At 36.6% G+C, this 24,553-nt stretch overlaps 1 long non-coding RNA gene across 1 annotated transcript in view; it reads left to right on the top strand.

Moving 5' to 3' along the window:
• Positions 1–24,553, top strand: part of LOC135322169 (uncharacterized) — a 407,093-nt gene that overhangs the window by 327,009 nt on the left and 55,531 nt on the right. Inside the window, exon 3 of the long non-coding RNA XR_010382536.1 lies at positions 17,812–17,866. This is a non-coding gene — a long non-coding RNA (uncharacterized LOC135322169). The remainder of the gene's footprint in view (positions 1–17,811; positions 17,867–24,553) is intronic.

Raw genomic sequence — 24,553 nt, 5'->3', positions numbered from 1 at the left:
TTTTTAGACAAACAAGAGAAAAATCTTTGTGATCTTGTATTAGACAAAGACTTTTTGGATACATCAAAAGTATACTCTGTATAAAGAAAAAAATTCAATAAATTGTACTTAATGAAAATTAGAAATTTTCCTTTTTAAAAGACACCAGTAAGACAACCTAAAAGTCTATCAACAGGACTGGATAAAGAAGTTGTGGTATATATATGCAATGGAATACAACTTAGCCATAAAAAAGAATAAAATAATGCCATTTCTAGCGACATGGATGGACCTAGAAATTGTCATTCTAAGTGAAGTAAACCAGAAAGAGAAAAAAATACCATAAGATATAGCTTATATGTGGAATCTAAAAAAAGTGGGGATACAAATGAACTTATCTACAAAACAGAAACAGACTCACAGACATAGAGAACAAACTTATGGTTACCGGGAGTGGGTAAAGGATAATTCAGGAGTTCGAAATTTGCACCCATTGGGGAGTGATGGAAATATTAATTATCTTGATTGTGATGGTGGTTTCATAGGTGTACAATTTGATGAATTTTGATACATGTATAAATCTGAAATATATATAGTTTACTGTACAGGCATTATACCACAGTAATGGTGTTTTAAAAAAAAAAATCAAAATACAAGCCACAGTGTGGGAAATATTTTCAAGTCATGTACCTGATTATTTGGGTTTGTGTCCAGACTGATTAAGATGTTTCAAAACTGAATAATGAAGAAAACAAAAACCAGTAAAAATAACAAATAGGGAAATAATTTTATTAGATATTTCATCAAATAACATACATGGATAGAACATAAGCACATAAAAAGATGTTCAACATTATTAGTCATTAAGGAAATACAAATAAAAACAATGAAATATTACTACACACCTATTAGGATGATTAAAATAAAAAATACTGACCATATCTAGTGTTAGTATGTTGAGGAACTGGAATGCTTATATACTGCTGGTGGGAATGCAGATGATACTGAAATTTGGAACGTTCTTAAAAATTTTAACGTATACTTCCCTTAACATTAATCATTGCATTTATTTTATTTACACTTATAAATTACAAAGTGTAACATTTATAAATTATAATATTTATATGTAAGTATAAGTGATATTTATAATATAATTATAAACATTATATTAATAGTAATTTAAAATTAATTAAATAATGATTATTTATATAATTTATTTATTAGTTACCTAAGGGAAGTAAAACTGTATGTCCTATGTAAAATAAAAAAAAAAAAAAGAATGTTCACATAACTTTATTTGTAATATTCAAAGCTGGAAACAACCCCCCTGTCCATCCATAGGTGAATGGATTAAAGCATTTAAAAAAGTGAAATAAAGATGTTGCCATGGAGAACTTATAGAAACAAAGTTGGAGAAAAGTTCAGTTTCCTTCCTTGGTTTTCATTGACTGAACCTAATCAATAGTCAAAAGGACAGGAAGTCCAAATTGGTCAGCCTCCTGGGGTAACGAACAGGGAGAGAAAAGTGAAGAGTGAGTATTGAGCATGTGGGGGGCCGAATCGGAGGTCAGGTTATAGAACCGTTACATCACCCACCCCTCCAAATTCTCTTAGGGTTTATAGTCATTGTAAAGCATATTTCTTTGCTGGATAAATAACTCTAGATGGACAGGTCTTCGTATTTTTTTTTTCCAGCTGTTTAAAGATGTTATTCCATTGTCACCAAGTTTACAAAGTTTTTGAAAAAAAGTCTTCACTTAGTCACACAGTAATTCCTCTGTGCAAAAATATATATTTTCCACCCTCTGGTGGCTTTTGAGATTTTTCTTTTCATTTGTGGTTTTCAGCAGTTTGACATATTGTGGCATGTTTATGTGTATGTTTATCCTGTTTAAGTTCATTGGAGATTTTTGAATCTGGGCTTATAATTTCTAATCAAATTTCGAAATTTTCCTGTCACTTTTTTTTATTACTATTTTTGATGTCTTTCTAGTTTCTCGGCTTCTTCTAGGAGACCAGCCATATGTATGTCAGACTATTTAATATATCCCACAGGTCACGGAGGCTTTTTAAATTATTTTTTCCTCCTGGTTTCATTTTGGTTTGATTCTGCTTCTGTGTTTCCAGGTTCACTGATATTTTTGTTCTGCAATATCTAATCTGCTGTTAGTCTCATCCAGTGATACCTTAATTTCAGATACTGTTTAATCTATAGAAGTTCATTTTTTAAACATCTTCAGTTTCTCTCCTCACTATTTCATGTTTTTAATGAAGTACTCGCTCATAGTTATAATCACTACTTATCATCCTTGTCTGTCATCATTTCTGTCATTTCTGTCTTTTTCTATTGAATGAGATTATTCTTGGCTATCGTTAGTTACCTTTATCTGCTTATTGATATGTATAAAATATTTTGATAGGCTGGACCTTGCAAATGCTATGCTACTGTTTTAGCAGTTCATTTTGAAAATTCAATTATAACAGGTAAATTTTATGAACTCAGTCCTGTTTTTAAGATTTCCTATGGTGCATCTCAAGTAGACTTCATTCCAGGCATGAGTAAGCCTTATTTCTAAGATACAACTCTTGTGTGGTCTCCACCAAATGGGCTGCCTCATCACCAAGGACCCTACTTCCTGGGTGATTAGACTTAGAACAACTGCCTGCCTTATGTGAGCTTTAACAATTTTTTAACTTAAAATTTGCCAGTACTTTTTGCCAAGCCTTGTAGAATTTTACTCTGTGTACGTATAGCTGAGATTCCAGCCAAGACAGAAGGGAGACCGCGTGTGGAGGTTTGGAGCTGTGTTTCTGCATAGGTCCTTCTTTCCCGAGTTCCGCCCTGCTGCTCAGTCCCTCCAGCCTCTGAGCTCAGCTCACTGAGGCCGCCGGGCTCTGTTTGTGTTCTTCCCCATCATCGTGAATACAGTCTAGACATCGCAGCCAGGCAAGACGTTAGGGCAACTGCAGGCCTCAACTGTTTTTTTTTTCTTTTTTTCAGGGATCACAGCCCAGTGCTACCTGTTGTCCAGTGGGTGAAACCAGTTGTTCTATATGTAACATAGAATTTTCTAGTTGCTTGTAGTGGAAGATTCAGTTCAGTTTTTGTTTCTTCTTCATGTCCAGAATCAGTTAATGCAACTCCTGTGTTCTCGATCTTCTAATGGCTTACAGTAGAAAACACCAGTCACAGAAACATCCAGAAATGAACCTTGCCTTGGTCTGCAAGGGCCTGCATGGTCTGGCCTGGGTTCTCTCTCCAACTGTATGTTCCAGTATTCTCTTCCTCACGGCACGAGCTATGAGCAGGACCCTGGCTTCTATTGTTCCTTGAGCACAGCAACCGACTATAGGCTTTGAGAACTTGCCTTGAGGTGCGCTCCACCTGGATGCTGTTCTGAGGTATTTTCCAGCACTCACTCCCTCAAAATACTTAGGTCTCTCAGTGATGTAATTGGATCGGAAAGACCTACGATGACTTCACTGCTTACAACAGTCAGATCTCTTTTCGTGACCTTTCCCTTACTTGGCTGATAATTTCTTCATCACATTTTTCGCTATCCAAAATTAGCATACATAATTTTTTTTTCTGTTGAGACCAAATGTTTTTAATTTCCTTGACTCTTTATAAATATAACCACTGTTCTTCCTCCTTTTGATTATACAGTAAGAACTATAACTGATGTTAACGATAAGAACCTGTTCTCTTTTGGAAATGGTTCTAGCAGACACTGTTTACGTTGTATCAAATCCCATAAACTGGGAGTTTGAGATTTGCAGATATTAGCTATGTATAAAGATAGATAAAAACAATTTTTTTTTCTGTATAGCACAGGGAATTATATTCTATATATTGTAGTAACCTATTATGAAAATGGGTATATGTATGTATATGTATGACTGAAACATTATACTGTACACCAGAAATTGACACATTGTAACTGAGTATACTTGAATTAAAAAAAAAAATCCCATTAGGCTCCTTTTACCATGACTAGTTTTTGAGCACTTCTACAGAAAGCTACCCTTGGAGGCTTGCCTACATACAGAGGTGTAAGAAAAACTTTATCAATGATCAATGAGTGTTCAATATGAAATTCAAGCTCTCTGACCTCAGTTTTATACAAACTCTGAGGTGTCATTCATATTCCAAAATTCCCCTGAAAGATCAGGCTAATAACACTGTGCTAAAATTGTACCTTCTTTTGGCTTTTTTCCTTCTGTGTTTCCAGTTTCTCCTGGCAAGAATTCTTAGAAAAACAGATATGGATGAATCCTTAACTAGTCTGATAGTTGTATTTTTCAGGATTGGCTTAAGTTTATGGAGCCTTGACAAACAATCCCCCAAACTCAGTGGCTTAATATATGAGGTTTACTTCTTCTTGATGTTCCATGTATATCATCCGCCAGTTGGAGGGGAAGCGGGTACTCTTTTCTACATAACACTCTGGGCCGTAGTCTGATTCTGTAAGTCAGGGGCCCAGCAAGAAACAGATGGGATGCTTAAATTAGTATAATTCAAGGAATGTTTAATAAAAAGGTAGTTTGCTCAGGTGTTAGCAGAGTATAAGGGAACCACAAGAGAGAGTGCTGTACTGGCAGAGGCGATGCCATCTCTCACCTGCCCTTCCTGGAACATGAGGGCTCTTTGATTGCCAGAGCTGGGAAGAGAGACTATGAAGTCAAGCAAAGGCTTCACAGTTCCTCAGCCTGAAAACAATGTACCTCAAATGTGCTCTCATTTTATTGGCCAGAATTTATCATATGGACCCAACTGATGGTGAAGGGACTGGGAACAGACTTTCCCAACCCTTATGGTCTTATTTCCTTCAAATGCAGTTTATGTTGTCATATCTAGTACATAAACCCCAAAATGAATTTCCTCCCAGGAAGTTGATACTTAACTTCAGAAGTGCATTTTTCTAATATACTTATCAACTTTTTGAACTTTTATCAGTTTTAAAAGTTAGGTGCCTTCAGCTGTCACGTTATAATCTCTATTTTTGATCAGTATAATTTTTTAATTTTTTGATTGGTGTCATAACTAAGCATGGAAGATAGGATTCTGGGTAGAATGAAAAAATAAGCATTTTAAATTAAAGAATTTCATAAAGTCACTTCCTTTTTCTTTGATCAAAGTTGACAAGTTGTTGACAGATGATTGTACATGCCCTCCAATCTGGTGAAATACTTTTTTTGATAGAAAAAAGCATATCATGTTATTCCTTGTTTAATTAAGTGTATTCAATATTTTATTTTTATAACTTATTTTTCAAGAAAATATGAGCCATATATTTTTTCTCCTTTTTTTAAGGAAAACAATGTATCAATCAGTATAGGTTAGATTATGCTGCAGTAACAACAACCGTAAAAACCTAAGTGGATTAAAGTGACAAAGGTTTGTTTCTTGTTCAATTACAATACGTGAAGTGCCCAAAGTAGCTGATGGGCTCAGTTCAGAGGTGCAGTGTGAATTCGATTCAGTGTCTGAGTACGCTCTCATGATTGCAAAGACAGATTAAGTAGGAATAACTGCACGTTAAATCCTAAAATTTCCACTTAGAAGTCATACACGTTATTTCCATGCACATTTCATTGGCCAATGCTGGTCACGTGGCCATGTGAACTCTAAGAGGCAGGGAAATGCAATCCTGTTATTTGACTGGAAGAACCAGAAGCATTTGGTGAGCCATGCTAAAGGCTGCCACACTAAGGGATGAAATTTATCTGAATATATTGAGAAGTGCTCTGTCATTTCAGATCCCTGCACAATTTTTGTAGGTGCTGATATTCCCATTTAAAATGTGGTTTAAATACATATTTCTAAAAAGAGATTTATTTATCTCTTGAATTGAGTATAAAACATGCCATAGAGAATATTTTATCCCTTTCAAATATCTTAGGACCACATTTATTTATATCAATAATTGTGTCCTAAAACAGGATATCCTTTAAGACTAAATAAAAATGAGGTACATACTGCTTTAGCAATTTTTGTAATTATGAAAGGAAGTTATTCTTTCATTGAGATAAAATCAACCAAAAGTGACATGAGAATTGAGAGAAAGAGATTTATTTGTCTAGGGAAATCATGAGTTGTTCATAGAGGGATGGATTCTGCATTTAAGCAATCAGGATTACCATGGTAATTTCTGCAACTGTCACATTTTGCTTTAACTTTTCACTTTTTAAACCACTTTATGGAGGTATGATGGGCACACAGAAAGTCATAAATATTTAACATATACAACTGGATGAGTTTGGAGATAAGTACACATCTTTGAAGCCATTACCACAATCTATACCATCACCTCCAAGTGTTTACTCCTGCTCTCTTTATCTATTATTATTATTATTGTGTGGTAAGAACATTTAACAGAAGATTTACCCTCTTAGCATATTTTCAACTATGTAATATGTATTTTAACTCTAGGCATTGTGCTATACAGTAGATCTCTAGGACTTAATCACCTTGCAGAACTGAAACTTAGTACCTTTTGACAGATACCTCCTATTTCTCCCTCCGCCAAGCTTCTGGAAACCACCATTCTACTCTATGCTTCTGTGAGTTGGACTGTTTTAGATTGCTCGTGTAAGTCGTATCATGTAGTATTTGTCTTTATTTGTTTAGTTTATTTCACCTACCGTAGCGTCCTCCAGGTCTATTCACACTGCCACAAATGCAGGATTTACTCTTTAAGATGAATAATTTCCCTCTGTATGCATATACTACAGTTCTTTACCCATGCATCCATCTGTGGACATTCAGTTTGCTTCCATGTCTTGGCTATTGTGAATAGTGCAGCCATGAACAGGAGAGTGCAGATATCTCTTTGAGAGCCTGATTTCAGTTACTTTGGGTATGCAAGTGTCCCCTACTTTTTGAAAATTTGTTTTATATCATTTTGCTTTTATGAAAGACCTACATTAGTACCTGCTTTCGCTAACTGAAAGAAATCTGAAGAGGATTTTCACTTTTACAAAAAAAGGGTGAAAAGCAAAAATTCCTTTCAGCGTTTGTTTTGCAGCGAGCTCTTACAGAGGCAGTGCACCTTCTTTCCCAGGAACCATACTTAGCATCTCAGTACCAAGTGGCCATAGCCATGAACTGTGTCTGTGAGCAGGGGAATTAACAAGCACTATTATTAGCCGTGGTATCTCTAGGTGCTTCTGAAGTCTAAGTGTTTCTAGATGGTGTATGTGTTTGGATTATACCCAACATAGGACTCTCTCTCTCTCTCTCTCTCTCTCTCTCTCTCTCTCTCTCTCTCTCTCTCTCTCTCTCTCTATATATATATATATATATATATATATATATATATTTATTTATTTATATATCTGTATCTCTTTATCTATCTAAAATGTGGCTCAAAATTTTGAGCCAATTTGTATTCGTATATACCTTGCAAATTGACTCAAAGCATTCACTACTGATATGTTAAGTATATGATTAAATTTGATAGAAATTCTATTAATCATTCTAATTATATAGTTCATAGTATTTAAAGGATATCCAGAACTGGAACTGTAAATAAAGATATTGAATAATTTGTGGGTACATTTTATTTAGAGTTACATAGAACTGACTGATTTGTATCAATTTACAGTTAGTTGTCCAAGACCTTTCAAAATATTGATTAGCTGCACTGTTGATAACATAAAAGCAATTTTAAGATCTCTTTGTTCTGTGCCACCCAATTGTTTGCTAACTTGATTTGTTGCTATTTGATTCACTTATTTGATCAAAAAATCCATGTCACCTACCGGAACCCAGAGTTCCTAGGATTCTACAGTGTTTATGCTGACATGGAAATTACTAGCAATTTTTTACCAAGAAGGGTAGCCTTATGAAAATTTGCTGAAGAGTCATCGAACTCAACTTGCATTTATCTCAATTGATCGATTGCACTTCCACCAGCAATTTTCACATTTGTTACAGTACACACAGAAAAGAAAAATAGCTAAGGGTACAAATTAGTTCATATTTGCTCTAACTACAAACATGAAAGGAAGCACATTAAAGCTAATCATCCTTCTATTACCATGTCATTGCCACATTTTTTACTGATACATGATGTGAAATGGAAAACAGAGTTTTGGGAGGATGGTACTAATGGAGCACGTGAGCGATCAGCTTGTGTCTCCTGCTTGCTTCAGCATCCTGTCATTTGGGCTGTTTAAATGTGGTTCTAAACCATACAATTTTGGCCTTTTATGAGGAATAATAAAGCCTGGGCCTTGAGAACTGGTGAATCATGGAACAAATTAAAAGGTTAGTATTTTTAAAGATTGTATTAATTTTATAAAGACCAGAAATTCATCACTCAAACTGCACAAAACATTAACTATTTAAGGGATTATATACTTATCTCAGAAAGTAAAAATGAAATATCAACACTTAGTAAAAATTATATTCAGAATCTAATTTAACTGAAAATATTTGTATTAGTGTCAAACATCTTGGAAATGTGATATTCTTAGGAAAACTTTTTGCCAATGTGTGGAAGTAAGTTGAGATTTGTAATAGATGAGATCAGCCAGCAGCTGGACCCTAACAGGACATTGCAAATAGAGGGACTTTCATTCTGAGTAAAATGGGGAGATGCTGGAGGATAGTGAACAGAGAAGCTGCAGGATCTGATAGCATTTCTCATGGGACACCTTGGATGCTGTTTGGAGAATGGAGTACAGATAGGGAAGAGGTTGGGACTAGCAGGGCAGTTAGAAGCTCTTGCCGCTTAATTGTGGTGAGAGCTGATGCCTAGCTCTGACAAGGGAGGTAGTGGTTGAAGTGGAGAGGATTAGAATACGGACAACGAAATTGAGAGACTACACAGTTTTTTGGTGGATTTGGTTGTGGAGTCGAATTCAGACTCTGTAAGTATGTATCCTCATTGAAGAGAAGAGAGCTAAGGCAGTGACCATATATACGTAGTTAAATCTTCACGTGAACTTTTACAGCATTATGGAATGCCTATTTTTCTATTACTATGAGTGGAAAAATCAGTGTCATTTGACAAAAAAAAAAAAAAAGTAAGGTAAATGTAAAAATAAATACCAAAAAGCTATGCAATTGCACTTTAACAAGATGGCATTATTTTAGGAAGGCTTTGTGCCATAAACCTTCTCTTTGTTAGACTAAGCAAGTTTTAGAGTGGAATTTAGAACATACCAGCACCAAAATGAGTCTCTTCGTGTATTCAGAAGGAGTAAAAGAGCCATTAAAAGGAAACTGGCTTTCTTAGGATGTGATTTGTTTATTTTAAAATTTCTGCTATTCTACCACCTAAAATCATTTGAGGGCCACGTGGGGGACAAGTTGTGGTCTATATGAATGACTGTCCACATCGTCACTGTGTGAGCATGTGTAGCCACAGAATTCTCTGCATGTCCCCACTTTAGGAATCCTGCATAGACTCTGCCAATGAGATTGGCAGATTTCTTTCACTTCCCCTCTGACCTTCATGTTGGTCCAGTTTTCCTTTGTTCACCATTAGTCCTGCTATGTTTGCAGTCTCCTCATGGGTGTCTCAACAATTCATATATTATTTACCCCTATACTCTCTATATAGTGAGAAATTATTATAAAACTGTTTTTACTCAATTAAAATTTTGATTATTGATGATAGAATATTCTAATTTTATAAGAGGTTATATACTTTTAGTAATTAGTAGTCAAATGTAAAGGTATGGTTTTTCAAAACCTGTTTCCTAATACATATTTTACAATCTGAACTTCAAAAATGAGCCCGAGCCTGGTTTCCCTTATTTGAGTTTATGTATTTCCTGTCCCAAAGGAAAATAATGCATTGATTTAGTGACATCTGACACATACATTTTGCAAGATTTCAATTACCAAGATACTAGACACACTACACAAAAAGTGTATGAAATGAAAATGTGGACTCAATATGAGTTCCACTGGTACAAACCTTTGTTATTTATTACATTTTACAATAGGCAATTTAACATTTATTAAGTAACCATTTCCCTTCAATTAAGTATTCTTTGTGTGTATTAATATCAAAACCACTTCTTACTGACTTAAATCACTTTGTTGTTTGCATCATTCAGTAGACAACTCATCACACTAAAATGTCTTTCCATGCTGACATTTGAATCCAGAAATTGAAACAAATGATTGAACAGATTAGAAAATGATGACTGGAAATATCTCACAAAAAATACCTGAATTTTAAAATAACTTTATTCTTTTTTCTTTAAACTAAAAAATTCTCAGGGGGAGATTGTGTGTGTGTTTGTGAGTGTGTGTGTGTGTGTTTGTGTCTCTACTGTGATCCTAATACTTCCTGCCTAAACCTTGCACAAAGTAAAATCCAAGTGGGAATTTATTCTCTGCAGTGAAGAAAGGTTCATTGATTGAATGAATGAATACTTAAATAACAGTTGGTGTGTTTTACATCAGATAATTTAAGGGAATATTTATTTGCCTCTTGACTATATCCAGATTGTGTTACTTTGGGCAAAAAATAAAATAAAATAAAATAATGTAACACATAATTTTAATGGTGAATTGAGTTTGCCAGACAGACAGGTCTCTTCTAATTAGCCAAAAAAAATAAGAGTCATTTCTCCAGCCATGTGAAATTCCTGGCGTCCTTCAGTTCTTCGGAGGTAAATTGTTCCAGCTGTCTGCTTCTGTGTATGAAACGATGACAAAACAGTAACTATTTTGTTACCTGTCATGGTATTTGGATGAGAAACTTAGGCAGGGCTCAGTGGGGTGATTCTTCCATCCTCCATGGTGCTGGCAGACATCTTTCAGTGGTGTTACGATGGCAGACAGTCCGAAGGGCCCAAGACAGCTTCAGTCACAGGTTGGTTCCTCAGCAGGGATGGCTCCCTTGTCTATGTGGGCAGTCTCGGAGTCACTGGACTTCCCCTGCGGTGGCTTAGGGTTTCAAGAAAGAGTTTTCCAATAAACAGGGCAGAAGCTGCATGGCCTTTGTAATGTAACCTCAGAGGTCACCTTGTGTCACTTCTGTTATGTTTTAATGGTCAAAGCAGTCACAAACCTGCACAGATCCAAGGGGAAGGGCCCTACCTCCTGTCTCATTGGGAGGAATGTTAAAGAATTTGCAGTTACGTTGTAAAACTAGTAGTTTATCTCTGATGTTAAATGCATCTTCTGCAATATGATTATCATATAATTATATCAAAATGTTACATAAATATAACATAAAATTAGCCAAATTTTGAGTCAAGCTATCAGCTCTTTCTTATAAGTGGAATGTGCAGTCACGTGATTCTGAATTCAAGGTAGAAGGTCCAGCCGTGTTCCAGTCTGTATAAAAGGAAGTCATACGAAGTCGCATCATGTCATTGAGCTGTCCAGGGCTGCTGTGACTGGGGATGTGAGCCAAACAAATCCCTAAGCAATGTCAGAGTTTGTTGCAGGGATTACTCAAGAAAGCTTTTCTACTCATCTCCTTGGCTGGGAAAAAAATACTTTATTCATGGGTTTAGGTGGTTCAGCCTAGAAACATTTATATGGTTTCTGTTTTTCAGCCTGAAGACATGAGAATAATATACTTTGAGTGAGTAGACCTAGTGACTCAACAGAGCAAACTGATCCCTTTACAAACTGACATTGGGAAGGGATGAGGGGAGAAGAAAGAGCTACACTTGAAATGCCTGGGCAGTACCAGTGGGCCCAGACTAGAAACATTTTCAGTATTTGTAGCTCTTAGAGTAATAATGTGACTCCAAAGGAGAAAAATGCAATTCATAATTCTCCCATATGTCTATTAATGGAGAGTTTAGTGTAGGATTAATGCTTTGGTCTCTGGAATTTGGGAAGCAGACAGCTTAATGTTCAACTAATGGTTCCAATTACTGTCACTATGTCCTTGAGCAAGTTACATAACCCATCTGACTTTCATTTATCTCATCAATAGAATGGAGATGATAACAGCATAAAACTGATTGGATTGTTGATTAAATAAATGGTCTAGCATATGTACTGAGAAAGGGAGGAGCAGTGCCTGACATGTGGAGCTAGCCTGGTCCTGTCGGCTGGGCCTTGGGGTTGCTACAGGCTGTCCCAGCACTGCCTGCCAGGCCTTGTTATTCTCCTGCTGAACATAGACAATTATATAGAATATCAACATCAGACAAGGCCCCTCTGTGGTCATGACGAACCAAAACAAAAACAAGACCCTTCCACAGTCAAGTCTAAAAACTGACCAATTACGAATATTGTCCAAGGCACAAAATACCAAACGACCCTCTCTGCTTGCTGCTGTAGGGATGGCTGCTGCTGTTTTACCGGAAACAGCTTTAGCCTGTCTTTAGTTCACCTTCCCCGCAGAGAAGACTTACTGACATGCACCATCACAGACCTATTACCGCTTTCTGACATCACCCAAACCAGAGCACGTTCCCACTTCTTTGGACCCACCCCAACTAAACCAGAGCATAAATCCTGGAATAAGTCCTTTGTGACATGCTTTTCTGAGATATCCCATGTTTCCCCACACTATGCATTCTTTTATGCTATGAGTAATACTCTGACTATTTCAGCCACAAGCACGTTCCTGGTGGTCTGGACGCCACTGACAGCATGACTCCATATAAGGTGCTTAAAGGAATAAGCATCAATACCTGTTAGCGGCTACTATTACTAGCAGTAGAACTGATGTACTTAACACTGTATCTCCCTTTTTCCTTCCTCCCTTCTGTCTGTGAGAATGTATTACTCGCAGACTGCGTACCCTCACCTGTAGTTACGGGAAAGGCATTTTTCAAGGATGCGATGCTTGGACATGGCAGTACAAGCAAGGGAGCTCTTATTGGACAAGAAACGGTGAGGAGTTGGGGTGTGTTCACCAGGCATGGGATGAGCACATAAGGCGTAGTAGGGCCACGGGAAGTCTGCCTTAGGTACTCTTTTTGGAAAAACATTTCAGCTGAACAACTTCATCCGATGCATTAAGGAGGCTAATTGTAGTCAATGAATTACAAATAACTACACAGACAAAATGATAGTCTGTGTTGCTTTTTCGAGAAGCAAAGTTAGTTCAAATTAAAAATTTATGGTAATTTATGTTTGGGGAATTGGAAGGCAGTTCAAAGTCGATGGCAATTTATCCCGCTACATGATCGGTATCATTGATTATGTAATCAGCAAAACTTTCTAATATTCATGCAGCTTTAAAGCTACTAAGAGGCATAGTTAAATTACGTTGAAAAGAATAGTACGTTCTTAATTGGGCCATTTCAATGATTGTACTTGTTTGCATAGTTTGGATGAGTTTCAGATACTTTGCCTAGGTTAAATAATCTGAAGCATGTTGAACAGTAAGCCAGCCCAACTTTAATGAAGATTAAATATTTTAGAATGTGGCATATTTATGATAGTACATGAGTGTCATAAGGGTGGAGTTTCGAAATGTATGATTTGAAAACCTCCCCACTGGTTTCTTTAAACATTAGATTTGTCAGGGAAAAAAAAACCCATTGGATTGGACTGAAAACTACTTGAATTTTGAACCCCGAGCCTGTTCTTATATTTCAGTAATTTTGTTAAACTCTCTGCATCTTATATTTCACAACTGGAAAATCAAGTTTGTGATATTTAACTAATGTGCAAATTGATCGTGCAAACTGAGAAGAACGTGGTAGTCTCAGGACTTAGTGTTACACAATTAAAGACTAGCTGTCTTTCTCTAAAAATATAAGCATGTGAGATTCCAAAATTAAACATCATCATTGCATTTGATTAATACAAATCTATGTCCTCACCTCATCCCAGCACCAGCAATGTTCTTGAAGTGACTATCTGACACATCACAGTGTCCTAAATAAGAAAGTCAGTGCATCCTTGTAGGCCCAGAGAACCAGAATTAGGACATCTTATTATTACAAAGCTGTGAAATCCTTTTCATGAGACAGTAGCTTGCCGGTGGCAAGGAGCAAGTCTTTATTTTAGTAGTTGTTTAGTGCAATTCTCATTGTAGACAATCAGCCTATGGTTTTTTAAAAGCATGCAATCATCAACATTAGGTGCCTTTTGAATCATCTACTCTAATCATATTATTGCTGCCAGATTGACTTTCTTGATCTCTCTGAATTTCCACTCTCCAGTTGTTCATCTTTTTCTGATATCCTGGGAAGATGACCTCTCTGCTTCACTGACTGGTGGCATGAACAGAAGTCACACACTATTGTATTACCTGCCACAATGGGTCCATGGATCATTGATTTGTGTACAATCCAGTGATATCAATCCCCGGCCATAAATTTCAATCCACAGGAGATGTTTGGCAGCCGTTTACAAAGTTGGGGGTGAGCTGTTTGAGAACTTGTTTTCTCAGGAGCTGCTTCCTTGTTTAAACTACAAATCATTTTTCAAAAAGGGCCTTTGAACCTTCTTTATAAATGGTCATTTGGCTTGATAAAACAGAATTTTTTCAATTAACAATTCATTAATGTTTGAGTGCCTACTATGTGACAGGCACTGTAGGAAATGGGGATGAACAACTAGTGAGCAAACTCAGACGCAGCCGCCATGCTCATGGAATTTTGTTTAGATGCACAGAGCTTGAGGAATGGGGATGCAATGCAGGATTCAGAGATTTAGAGAGAATAGTAACTTCATGAAGAGGGGAAAATGATGCCCCAGAATAACGCACATTCTTGCTGTGACACTAACGCCGCTACTACAGTAGCACCAATCAGGCTTTGAACTCATTAAAGAAAGGGGTCTTAGCATTTACTCAACCCTTAGTGCCTGTGCCAGCGCCTGGCACACAGAGCGCTTCATTGTGTCGTTGTCAAATGAATCTATGACTGAATGAGAGAGACAACACTACTCCTAAAATACAAAGGAGTAATTAAGGACATTTCAAATCAAAGCATCATTTGATCAGTATCTTTTAAATAAATGACCATCTATCATTACAGACTTAGATTCACATCATCTGCTTATTCTCTATGTGCCTTAAAGCTTAGAAATTCTTTTGGGCAAGATTCCGAGGGCCAACTGGAAATGCTTTGTGTCAAAACCCTGCAGGAGCCTAGGCAGACACAGGAAAAACAAAACCTGGGAGGACTGTTTCCAAGAACATTAGAATTAGGGCTGTGTTTTCATGGTTTTAATCCATCATAGCCGAGGAGAAGGCAGTTCTTTGGAGCTTTAACAAGTGTTAGACACTCTTTGCTTTGGTATAAAGCACTTTTCATCTCTGGTCCCTTTAGAAGAGACACTGATTAGATCCTAGGCTGGAAAGCTCAGAAACCCATGGAGTAATATTAATGATTTCCAAGTCTTTGGTGCAAGAAAAAAAACTAAATGAAGGCGAAGCCAGGCCCTGGAGGAGTTGAGTGAGTTAATGAACGATGGCCTCCTTCCATCTTCTGATATTCAGTTGAGTCACAGCAGATGGGTAGGGGCTCCATGGGAAAAGTGAATTATGCACAGCAGACTGTTGTTACATTTCTCACAATCACATTTTCCTCACTTCACCTGTTGTATGTCTTGGGCTGATTAGTTATGCATCTCATCTCATATTGGCAGTCCTGGTTCAGAGATAATCTTTAATTGGTTTTTCCCTCCCATATGTGAATCTATTAAAGATTTTTTGTCTATTTTTTCCCTCATCGGACAAAGCTTGCACACTGAATTATTTTGAAGAGGATGATGATGAGGGTTATAATAGTAATATTAATTGAGAAGCTTGGGTGGAATACTTTGTGATAAAGGTGTATTCTAAGTGGTAGACTAGAGGAAAGTTTATAGATGCTAATATTCATCCTGTACCTTGGAAATGGAATATATTATAAGACACTGTTTATACGAAAACAACAGTTGGCAAAAGTTACTGTATCAGGGTTAGATCAGACATTAGATTAAGTTCTTGCTTAAAAGCCCATTCACTTGCTTTTTATTTGACATCTCCACAATTAAACTCATCATTTTATTCCCTAAAACTCTTGTTATAACTTTAAGATCAGATAAGCATTTACTCATCAAGAGAAATAGGATTGTGTTGGGGAAAGACCTTAATTTGGTGTTGAGGTTTGATTTGGATGCTTATTTATTATAGAGACATAAGCAAGCTACCTCACATTTCTAAACCTCAGTTTTTGAAAGACACTTCCACCTTCAGCAAGTTGATGGGAAGATAAAGGCACAACAGTGTAGGTAGAGTCCCTTTGGGTGTTTGGAAAACAAAAGCAGGATCTGCTCAATAAAAAGTTGATGAATCTGAAAGGATGTAGTGGAAAGTGAATTGAACAAAATAAAAGTCAATCCTTATCTGGACCTTTTTTTTTCCTTTTTAAAAAAAATTAATAGACTATTTTTTAGAGCAGTTTCAGGTTCACAGCAGAATTGAGCAGAAAATAGAGTTTGCACATAGTCCTCCCCACCCACACATATATACTCCCCTACCCTTACCATCCCTCATCAGTGTGGCATATTTGGTGCAATCGATCAACCAACATGTACACGTTATTATCAGCCAAAGTCCATAGTTTACATTTGGATTCACTCTTGATGTTGTACATTCTATGGGTTTTGACAAATGCATGGACCTTTTTTTTATATTAGGGTTTACAACTACATCAATGGAACACCTTTTTTAAAGATGACATAGAATCAATACCTGTAAACAGGTAAATATTTACAATGATCTTGTTGAAGCCAGGGTGAGAGTTTGACGTCTTTACCCATTTGGCTCTCTCCCTCTCCTTACCAGACACTACAGTCTGACTGTCTGGCTAGCAATCTCCAAGATCCTTTTTCATGTTTCGAGTCCTATGAGAAAATAATAATGCATTAACATCTATTCATTAACATTTAAAAAATGCTTCTGTAATATAGAAAACCATTATAGTTACCAGAGTCTAGCTAGGAAAATAATCCACTGAAAGTACATAAGTCACAGGAGATAAAGTGCTGGCAATTCGTTATGTGGGTGACGGAATTGCTAAGAAGCCAAAAGAAGATTCTGGTGAAATCCAGAGATTAGCACAAGCAAAAAGCCTCTGCCACCCTAAGCAGGATGAACCAAGGGAAAATCAGGGTTACCAAGTCCAAAGGACTAAAATCATCAAAGTAATTCTGATGCGACACAGACCTAGCCTGAGGCAGAGAAACAGTCAGGGAAAATCCCTGGGCCTCTGTTAGTCCTGCCCTGGTCTCTCTCCAGTATCTCCCGTTGGCCACACCCTTGCCAGAAGTCCTGGGATCCTACATAGATCGGCTCCCCTGTCACCCAGTGAACAGTAGGAAAAGGGTAAGGGATAGACCTAAAGGCAAACAGGTCATGGGCTGGCCCAAATTAGAGGTAGAAAAATGAGTCATTACAGACTTCAGTTAAATGAATGGGTTACCCCGAGGCCTCTCAGACTGACTCCTAGTGGTCACCTCATGCTCAGTAACTTATGCATTGACACCTGGCTAAATATGTTCAGACAATGTCATCCCATTTACTTCTCCTCACTATCATTACATTGTGGTTCTGGAATAACCTCATGCACTCAAAATACTGGACATGCATGTTGTGTTAGGTACCAATGTAATGGTTGGCTCTCATAACTTATTTGTATTTGTTTTTATTCTCTAACATACTAGCATTACATAGCAATGGGTTTTAAAATAGTTTGAGCAAGGTCAACAAGAGGACAAGAATACTATCTTGAGATCTCAGATCCATCATTTTTTATTCTTTTTTAATCCACACCCCTTTCCTCCTTATTCATTATTTGAAGTGCTCTGATAAGTCCTGCAGTTAAAAAGTCTAATTTCATTTAATGTAGTGTTTTTTGATTATATGCAATGACGGATTTTTTAATTTATTTTTTCAGAAGCACCATTTAACCCAGCCTGGATCTGCTCTTCTGTGGCACACACCTTGTGAATGTAAGTCCAAAACGTATTTAGAAATCTTTAGAAATCTTTTGCTTGACTCTCTTTTGCTTTAAATTCTTACATGATAGAAAGTCACTCTTGCATAAGATATTGTGTTCCACTTTTGAGGACATTTGGAAATTCTGGGAAGTGATCTCTTTTAACTTCCAGTCATTGGTTTTGTCTTTGTGGATCAAGTTAAAAGGCTAGTCAATAGAAAGTGACTGTTTTCAAGTATCTCGTTAATGAAATCTATTATGTGCCCACCTGACGTCTCATTCAGATCTAAACATCACTGCTTCTGTCTTCAAGCCCTCAAATGCTTGGTTTTTCTTTATCATTCTGGTCATTTCCATGGAAATGTTACAGTTTTAATAGCGCTCCTTATATGTGATTGTCAGATGGCATACCGTGTCCGCTTGTTTCTTACTAACAATAAATTTGAGCTATCATTCTATTCTTCTTATTTAAGTTTTTTTTATTTCATGGGGTAAATTGGTATGAGAAATGCATCATGGAGTTGCATATCAGTTTTGTCAAGCAAACTCTTAGAAGGAAACTTAGGCTAGAAAAATGTGAAGACTGTCTCCTATTCCATGTAAGTTATCAGAGATGGATAAAATTAAGAAATCCTGATTCTTAGATTGTTTTGTTTGTTGGTTTTTTTAATTGAAGTATAGTCAGTTACAATGTGTCAGTTTCAGGTATACAGCATAATGTCCCAGTCATACATATATTTATATATATATTCATTTTCATTAAAGGTTATTACAAGGTATTGAATATAGTTCCCTGTATAGTGCTATACAAAGGAAATTTGGTTTTTATCTATTTTTATATATAGTAGTTAATATTTGCAAATCTTGACTCCCAAATTTATCCCTTCCCACCCCCTCCCCCCCAGTAACTATAAGATTGTTTACTATGGTGTGCGAGTCTGTTTCTGTTTTGTAGATGAGTTCATTAGAGTGTTTATCTAACTAATTTCTAGGAAATTGGAATGGGCAGTAGAACAGAGATTCAACAGGTATTTCCAGCCCTCTGCTAGAGATTCTGTTTCCCCTTATTTGAGGCTAACTGCTGCAGTGAGCCACTGTTTCTCATGAGAAGGTGTCATGTTCATTGATTCTGTTGAGAAGGCTAAAAATTGAAAATTAGCTTTTTTCTGCATATCCTCCTGTGCCCTCACTCCATCACCTGTGATGAAGTGACATCTAAGCTCAATTGATTTCCATTTTATTCTGCGTAGTTATTTAACTTACTGCTCCAAGATGACTCTGGTTCAGACTAAGCAAAACTTTGGGAATATTATTGTATTCTAGAGCAAATAAATATGATCCAGCTTCCAGCCTAAACTCAGAGGCTCAGGAGAAAAATCACAAATTTTAAGTTCTGAAAATTAAAATGAGAGTGTTAAAAAATGTAATGGCTGTTTTGAAGGTGGTGCTGATTTTGGTGGTCAATACATTATGGCTATAAAAAAATTGCTGTTCTCCTTGCTTGAAAATATTACCATATTGTTACTATATACAGTTGACCATTACTCTAAAACTGAGTGATCATGAGGAAATTAGCAAATTACTCATCTAAGTGTGTGTGTGCACACGTGTGTGTACATTATTTGTGATATATATCACATGGAACTGGAACATTCTCCAGGGTAGATCATATTTTAAGCAACAAAATACATGTTAGCAAATTAAAGACATTTGAAATCATGCCAGATATTTTCTCTGAACACAATTATACGAAACCTGAAATCACTAACAGGATGAAAGTTGGAAAATTCACAGATATGTGGAAATTAAACAACACACTCCAGGACAACCAGTGGGTTAAGGAAGAAAAAAGGGAAATCAGAAAGTACCTTGATAAAAAATTTTAAAGGACACACAACATACCAAAACTTGTAGGCTGTACCAAATGGACTTCTAAGAGGGATGATTATAGTGAAAAAAAACTACATTAAGAGAAAAGAAAGATCTCAAATAAACAGCCGAACGGTACACTTCAGGGAACTGAAAAAAGAACCAAAGAAGTCCAAAGTTAGCAGAAGGAAATAAATAACAAAAATCAGAGTGAAAATAAATGAAATAGGGAACAGAAAACCAATAGAAAAGATCAGTGAAGCTAGAGTTAGTTTTTTGAAGAGACAAAACATTGACAAATCTTTAACTAGGCTAACAAAGAAAAAAGGATAATTTTTAAATAAAATTATAAATGAAAGGGGAGATAAGACAACTGATAACCACAGAGAAACGCAGGATCGTGAGGGACTATTATTAAGTCTGTCTGCCAACAGATTGGGTGATGTAGAAAAATGGATGGATTACTAGACACATGAAATCTACCAAGACTAAATTATGAAAAATAGAAAATCTGAACAGATCAATGTGAGTAAGGAGATTGAATTAATAATCAAAAATCTCCCAAAAGGCAAAGCCTATTATCAGATAGCTTCGTTGGTGAAGTCTACCAAACATTTAAGAAATAATTAACACCAATCCTTTTCAAAATCTTTCAAGATATTGAAGAGGAAGGAACACTGCCAAACTCATTCACAAGGCCAGCAGTACTTTCATAACAAAGCCAGACAAGAAAAGAAGATTATAGGCTAATATCTCTGATGAGCGCTGAGGCAAATATCATCCACAAAATACTAGCAAACTGGATTCAACAGCTACATTCAAAGGATGGTACACCATGATCAAGTGATATTAATCCCTGGGATGCAAAGATGGTTCAACATACACAAACCAATAAACTACATTAACAGAACGAAGAATAAAATTCACAGGATCAATTGAATAGATGCAGAAAAAGCATTTAACAAAATTCAACATCCTTTAGTGATTAAAAAATGCTCAACAAATTAGGTATAGAAGAAATGTACCTCAAAATAATAGAGACTGTATGTGATAAACCAGCATTTCTTTCTACAAGAAACTTAGGGAAAAAGCTCCTAGACATTGGCCTTGAAAATTATTTTTTGAATATGGCACCAAAAGAACAAAAATTTTTTGATACTACAGGCAACAGAAGCAAAAATAAATAAATGAGATTACATGCAACTAAAAATCTGCACAGCAAAGAAAACAATAAAATGAAAAGACAGCCTATAGAAAGGAAGAAAAATCTACAAATCATATATCTGATAAAAGACTAATATCCAGAATATATTAGGAACTCCTACAACTCAATATCAAGAAAACAAAACAAAAGAAATAGCTATTAAAATGTGCAAAGACCTCGGTAGACGTTCCTCCAAAGAAAACATGCAAATGGCCAACAGGTGTATGAAAATTGCTCAGTCTCATTAATCATCAGGGAAAAATACATTGAAACCACAATGAGATGTCACCTCACACCTATTTTTAAAAAAAAGAGCAAATGTTGGCGAGGATGTAGAGAAAAGATTGACTTGATACCCTGTTGGTGGGAATGTAAATTGGTACAGCCATTATGGAAAACAGTATGAAGATGCCTCAAAAAGTTAAAAGTAGAACTACCATATGGTCTAACAACTCCACTTCTGGATTTATCTAAAGAAATTGAAATCAGGATCTCAGAAAGACGCCTGCACCCCTATGTTTATCGCAGCATTATTCACAATAGCTGAGGTATGGAAGCAACCTGAATGTCCATGGATGGATAAATGAAGAAAGAAAACATGGGGTTTTGTGTGTGTGTGTGTGTGTGTATAATTATTGATTATTATTCACCCTTCAAAAAAAAAAAGAAGGAAATCCTGCCGTTTGTGACAACATAAATTAACCTGGAGGACATTATGCTAAGTGAAATATGCCAGATACAGAAGACAATCACTGTATGATGTAACTTATTTGTGGACTCTAATATTGTCAAACCCAGAGGAGCAGAGAGTAGAATGGTGGTTGCCAGGGCCTGGGGGAGGGGTACACGGGGAGGGGTAGTCAAAGGGACGAAGTTTCAGTTACACAAAATGGGTAAGTTCTGTGGTTCTCTTATGCAGCAATAGTACCTGTAGCTAACAATATTATAGTGTACACTTAAGATTTAATAAGAGGGTAAATCTTATGTAAAGTATTTCTGACAATAGGAATAATAAATTAGGCAGGAGGAAACTGTAAGTAGTGATAGATATGTATGTAGCCTTGATGGTGGTGATGTTTTCGTGGGTGTATATTTATCCATGAACTCATGGAGTTGTATATTTCTGGCACGTCCAACTTCTTTGCATGTCAATCCTACCTCAATAAAGTGGCTCAGAAATGCATACTTCCTCGGGCTTTGTGAAAAATTAGCGCACCATGTAGTGCGCTCAGCTGGCAACTTAACTTCCCACTGTTACCTTTACCTGCCAGCCCAGCCCTGGGCGCAGGAGACTTGCTTCATCTATGACAATCAAACTTTCCTAAAATTGAGAAAACCAAGACTCCGAAAGATTAACTGATGTTGACATTTTCTAGGTAAGTAACTTTGGAGACGAATCAGAATCACTGACTGCAGTGCCAGGAAAAGCCCAAGGGGGGATAGCCAGCTGATACATTTTGCTGTTTACTGATGATTCTGCAAAGTACAGGTGCCATGTGAGATGGAAATAAACAGCTATCATGTTTGCTTCTTGGTGCTACTTTGAGCAAAATAGCCCCTGCTAAGCACATAACTGTTGGCAGATTAGTGGATCCTAAAAGATCCTTTCTCAAAGGGTAGGTGGCCATAATTCATGGCTTGCCAGTGCTTGGAGAGCATGAATTGAAGTTTAGAAACTGGCATAATAAATTATTACTTGATCAAAGATATGCTGGAAACCAAGTTTCCTCAATTTGCCCAAGACTTTCCCAGTTTAGCACTAAGAGTCCTGCATCCTGAAACACCCTCAGTCAGACAAACCAGGACAGATGGTTAGTCAGTATAATCTAGAATGGGATATTTGGGTCATAGCTGCATAATCTCGTTAGGAGGAAAACTAAGTTTTCTCAGTAGTATTTTGGTACTCACCCGTCTTTATTCTTAATTAAGTTTATGGGCTTGGAATCTTGATAGCTTTATAATTGCATGCCATTCTCTGCCAAATAAAGGCTTATTCTGTTAGTTCCTTCAGGATTTATTTGTTACTGTTTTTCTTTATTGCCTTAGTATATTTGGAATACCGATTTGATATTAAAGGTTACCATACTTCTGGATGACTTCACAAGGGCAAAATGTTTGCCAAGATCTCTTTGGAAGTTATAGCAGGCATGGAGATTTTTATAAGTTTAATTCTTTATTATTTAGAAGCCGGTAGAGCTAATGTTGTCGTGATACTGTGGTCTTGCAAATGGCTGGACATTGAAAAATGAACTTCATTCTTGACTTTTTAAGTCAACTTGTATCTCTAGCTTTCTCAGAATAAAGAAGTTAGTGTGTGGATAATCAGGTCTGTTCTCATATGAAGAAAAAAGCCACATTTTGTACATTGTTATTACTCTCTGTATTTTCTTAAATGTAATTAATTAGTTGTGTGTTGGTTCACATATGCTCCTTCAGTTCTCTGAAGAAGGGACAAGCCTGTCTTGTTGACCAGTGTATCTTTAGTGCTTTCATAGTCTGAAAATAAGTACATACTATATATTGATTGAATGGATATATTGATGGAGGATTGATGGATAGATACATGAATAGATGGATAGATATGTGAAATTTATAGCTAAAGTTAGCCCCAAACAATTGTAAGATATACTATCATCCTGGCAGGCCCCGACAACTTATGCATACCTTCACTTTTCTAAAATATGGATTTAAAAGGGACCTAGTGACAATTTTCCTTCTCCTCTGGCTGGAAGCCGGCTGCTGCATAGCAGGACAGGAAAGAGGTTAGAGAACATATACCTTCTTTATATCATAAGCTCACTGATTCTGCCCCTCCTTCAAACAGAGAAGCTTGGAGTTGAGATGAGTCTTAATAAATTAAGCAATGGAAATCATTTTTTTTTTTTTTTTACAGATGAGGAAAAGGAGGAACAGATGTGTTAATTTACTTGCTAAAGGTTACATAGTACATTATTAACAGCGTCAACAATAGAAGCCAGATCTGCTGTGGCTGGCTCCTGGATGCTTTATGCTGTCTGCTTAAATGCAGTATTCCTCTTTAATGCTGCCTCATCGAGCAGATGGCCTGATTCGGTCTCTGGACTGCCTGACCCAGGTTAGCCAAACTCACCAGCCTTTATTCTTTGACAGGGCCTGTGGCTAAACTAGATGGCTCATTTTCAGCCTCTTCTAGTCAAACTAAGTCCGATTCTCCTTGCCTGGGGGAAATATCAGGGAAATGTCTTGGCAAACATATGACACTTGAGAAAAATAATAGCACAACGAGGAAAACTTTCAGGGTGAGTGACAAGTTAGTAATTCTTCCCATAAGGATCACACTCAAAAGGATTTCACATTCACTTTCAAAGTTATGCAATTTATCCATACTTCACACGGTTAGAATTCTGGATTTATATGGAAGACCTCTTTTTTCTATACTCTTTATAAATTGTGAATGCTGTTCCTGAGTTGAAGGTTATCCGCAGTAATAGAAACGCAGTCAGGTGGAAATAGTCTACAGCAGAACTATTACCGGGTCCATGGCATGATATCTCTACATACAGGATGCTTTGGGCATAAATGAGGGAAGGGAAAAATGGCACTGAAATAGGATTTCCCCTCTAACTAAGGCCATTCTAAATAAGGAAG

The sequence above is a fragment of the Camelus dromedarius genome, chromosome 9 (assembly GCF_036321535.1).
Source record: "Camelus dromedarius isolate mCamDro1 chromosome 9, mCamDro1.pat, whole genome shotgun sequence".
NCBI lineage: Eukaryota > Metazoa > Chordata > Mammalia > Artiodactyla > Camelidae > Camelus > Camelus dromedarius.
Note: the sequence above shows the minus strand (reverse complement) of the source record. Positions and strands in the feature narration are given on the sequence as shown.